Below are 4,739 nucleotides of genomic sequence, written 5' to 3'. Positions count from 1 at the left end.
TCCTGATGCTGCCAATTGGTCCAGTGGTGAGAATCTTTGTCTTCTTGACATTGAGCCTCAATCCATATTGTAGGCTGCAGTCCTTGACACTCTTGACATTTGTTAGGCAGGCCGCTCAGAGAGGGGGTACAGGCGTCCAACTAGCTGAAGCTGGGCAGCTTAGAGGCCAGTCTCAGACCCCGCAGACCCTGCCCATCTTCCCAGGTAATCGAAGATGCAAAAACCACGCGACATAGCTTTTCATAATATCTCATATTATCTATTTAATTTCATTTGATTCTGTTGTGATGTCATCTCTATAATTTCTTAATTGAGTTATCTTTGTTTATCTTTCTTTTCTGGTAATTCTGTCGCCTGTAAATGATCCAAACAAATAAGCACGTGATAAAAGTTAAAAAGGTAATACTTTCTGTCACATTCAAATAGCCTACAAGATTTCAAGGAAGAAAGGAAGATGTGATTATCAAAGAAATGGGTTTCAAAATTCACATCTTAGTAAGAATTTTGGGAAATTTTAAGCCAGAAAATTAAACAATCTAATTTCCATGTTAAAAAAAATCAATCTAGTTGTTGTGAGTATAAATTAATAAGGGTATAACAGAGGGCAAAATTGTTACCAAGAAAACTAACAAAGGGAATGACGGTGTTCCACAGAAATTAGAAAATCACTGCTTGAATGAAAATTGTGTGGTAGCTATTATGGGAACAAGTCAGATATGGGATATATTTTTTAAGACGGAATCAACTGGATTCGCTAATAAATGGAGTGGATGAGAAGTAAAAACATGTTTCTTGTACAACTGGGTAAAACTGCCATAAACTGAGAAATTATAGAGGGAGAAAGCTTTAAGATTTGGAAAAGAAAATTCAATTACTAACATGGTAAGTTTAGTGTATATATTTGAGGGCCAAGTACATTGTTTGAAGGTTTTAATTCAACTTAAGATTTTGCGTGGGAGGGGGTGGGCAGGGAGCAAACAATGACCAGAAACCCTTAGTCAATGTAAACTTTCATTTAAATTAATAATAATAAAAAGTTTTCTAAACTGCCTTCTACAGTCTCCCCATTATTTAACCTCCTACTTGCTAACTGTCAGTCTTCTCATCAATTCTCCCATAGTTTCTTTTTCTGTTATGTCTAGTGATTTAATAGCTGATATTTATTCTTTTATAATATACTGATCTCTTCCAATCCTTGTTGACACTGGAGAAGGTTAGGGGAAAGACTTGCCCTGAGTGATATTTTGAATAATAACCTATTCTCTTTTAGTACTCACAAAGGAGAAGTCTGCCTACGATCAAGATTGCCCTTTTCACAACCACCCACACAACATATATAAGCCTGTGTGGCACTCATCTCTACTCTTTATCTGTGACCTTCATTTCTTACTTGAAGGTCTCCCATAAGCCACCTTTTGACATTATTCACTTATAGATTCCCTTTTCAAATAGTTTTTGGAGAAACTAAAAAACAGTCATCTCCATAACAAGGTGGACTTTTTAGGCTCAAACAACTATTTACTTCTTCCCACAAAGTCTATCTCTAGTACTGTGAATTACTTGATGTGTCCCTTTAAACCTTATATATGTGAGATGTTTTTGGCCCATCAGAGGAATTGGATACCTTGCTAATAATAGATATTAAAAAAAGATATATATCAACTTTATGGTATATGACCATACACATAAGGTATATAGAACAGTAATGTGGTGATTGGTAAGTTTTACTATCCCACCAGACTTAAAATGAACCTTACTAGATGTAGAAAGAAGGTATCTTACTATCATCAAGAAAGAAGAGAAAATAATGTGAATATGTACTTTTGGACCTGAGATTTCTTCATTGAAATATTCTCAATTGAATACACAGAGAGCTGTAACATTGTCTTGATGGTGAGAAGTGGTGTGAAAGAAATGATGGAAACCAAGGCAATAGAACTAGGTCTCAGACAAGAGCTAGAGCAAAGGATTTCCCAGCATTTGGGGAGTAAGATAGTTGATTTCCTTTAGGTTTGAGGCTCGTTAGTTAACTAGGTATCTTCTGGTATTTGTAAGTGATCTGGTTTGCTGAGCCAAGGAACAACAACTGAATGTCTTGGGCAATATGTCTGCTGGTGGAGTAGGACTGTACTGAGCATATAATCTGCAAAGCTAAAGGAGAATTAATCAATAGTAATTAGTTACACAAAATACAATGCATATGAATGATTGTATGAAACACAATATACATTAATGAAACACATTGAACATGAATGATTGTACACGAATCAATTAGGGAAAAAAGAACTTTGTAACACTTGTTCTCTCAGGAGTGAGGCCAACGCAACAAACCTGAGGACCAGGCTTAGGCCTGACTAAAAAGGCTATCCTGACCAAAGAAGTTTATCTTCAGCATTCTTGGTTCTGATGTGTAACCTGTCAACTCCCTAAACCACCCCCCATCATGAATGTTATATGTAATATCTATATGGCTATAGCAACAAATTTTATGACCCAGCCAATAAGTAGTAGGTTTTGTGGAAGGGACAGTTGATGTCGAATTGGTAGAAAGTTTTGCAGTGTGTGTTTTGGGATGCATGCCTAATCTTATCATAATATCCTTACTCTTAAGTCTCTTCTCTTATGAAATTAAAAGAGGTCAGGAGCTACTGCTTTCATGCCCCTAACATTTTTACACCAGCAAAAACCACTCCATCTTCCCATATAATTGCCAACTGTTAACCAACTCCTTCTGGAATACCTATAACTATGTAAAAAAAAAAAAAAGAAAGGAAAGAAAGAAAAAGGAAAGGAACAACATACCTGGTTATCTGGTGAAGGATAGGTCATATATTGGAAACCCTGTTGCTTTAGGAAGCTTTCCTATAATATTATCTGTAATGCATCAGAAAAAAAACCCCCAACCTAGGGCATTGATAGGCATAGCAAAGCATCCACACATTCACACTGGTTAAGATATTTTAAGTTTTTCCAGTCACATGGAATTGTCTGTCTTGATTACAGCCAATACCTATTGCCATTTAGTTGATTTCCACTCATGGAGACATCATAGGGTCATGTGCAGCTGGCATTTAGGGATTTCAAGAACACGAATCTTGACAAAACTGACAGCCATATATTCATTCCTTTTCTCTATTTTCTAAATCAAGTTCCAGTAGAGTAATTGATGCATTCCAACAAAGAGTATTTTTGTTAGAGCCCAATGCTTAATCTACTGAGACACCAGGTCTTTTTCCTCCAAAGTGGCTTCATATAACCCTTAGCCGTGCAGAAACACTGAACTACATGAATTCTGAAACAAGTGGTAACTGATGCGATATTGACTTACTGAGATCATCAATTTTTCAGGGAGATCACTGTAGATAATGAAACAAAGAATTCTAACTAAAAAGGACTTTTTGGAAACACTACTATGTTGCCAAATTTTTTAAATAAAATGAAACAAAGCCAATGAAGAGTGAAATAAACCATGATTTGGAAAGATAGGTAAGGAAATGATCCCAAATGTTTTTGTAAAAATAGAAAGTTAGATATGAAAAAGAAAAGAACACAAAAATAATTCATTAAAGTATCAACAAATTAGTTTGAAAATGAGAGCCGGAAGAAAATATTACCAGAAAATTGCAAAGGAACCATCATTCCAGTGAAGGGAAGATAGAGTAGTACAGATCACAGTGGCAGCTAACCCCAAGTCCTTAGCGTAAATCCTTGAAAAATATGGCTGCTACACACTCTCATTGGATGTTAGCAGTAATGTCCCTTATTCCGCATCATCTTTTGAATTTGACTTGAATTTCTGGCAGTTCCCTGTGGAAGTTAATGGTTATAAAAACAACAATTTTTATACTATCTTTAGCAAAACTTTTTGTGTGCACACACGTGCGCCACATGTGTGTGTCAATACAATTGTATGGTAATTTCTGCATTCTGTTGAATCACATTTGTATGGATAGACACAAATATAGATCTCTTTCTCATGGTTAAATAAGTAGCTATCTTCTAAATTTCTTGGAATAGACAAGGAAGCTTCATCTAGCATTGCACCTGATCACTGAAATATCTCAGCCAATAGTCCATCAATTCCTGCAGACTTCTTTTCACCAATACCCTCAGTGAAGCTTTGAATTCTTTTGATATCATTATTCTTGTTCTAATACTACTTCTAGAAATGTTATTGAATTGGATAAATATTTTGCAAACTATCTCTTCAAAGGATAAGAACACAAAAATGCCACCTTGAGGACTAAGTTGTTCACAAATCAACTCATCATGTTCATTCACCTTATATATATATGCATGTGAAAGTTGAACAATGAATAAGTTATACTGAAGAAGATTTTGGTTGGTTTTTTTTTTTGCCCTTAAATTATCATGTTGGTAAAGAATAGGGGTTTTAAAATGTAATGCAAGAAGGACAAATGGAGTGTGGCAAGATTTTATTTTGTGAACTTTAAGCATTTCATCCAGAGGGACCAAGCTCTGCAGATGGATAATATGCTTTGGGTTTTGGTTTTTTGGTTTGTTGTTTTTTTTTTAATAGACATACATATGTTTGATATATACAATATCAAGTTGAAAATTACTTATTTTAGAAATAAAAACACCATGAGAAAGGAAGGGCAAAGAGTAGTTTATTGTAAAATGTGATGAAACAGCAATTACTTGAACAACTGTGTTTTATATTTCTAGTCTTATGTATATAAGTTTTATGTCTGTAATTGTTTATGTCTATAATATAG

Source organism: Elephantulus edwardii, unplaced genomic scaffold (assembly GCF_000299155.1).
Source record: "Elephantulus edwardii isolate Elephantulus edwardi_28Jun2011 unplaced genomic scaffold, EleEdw1.0 scaffold00067, whole genome shotgun sequence".
Taxonomy (NCBI): Eukaryota; Metazoa; Chordata; class Mammalia; order Macroscelidea; family Macroscelididae; genus Elephantulus; species Elephantulus edwardii.
The sequence above is the reverse complement of the archived record's forward strand: the minus strand, read 5'-3'. Positions refer to the sequence as shown.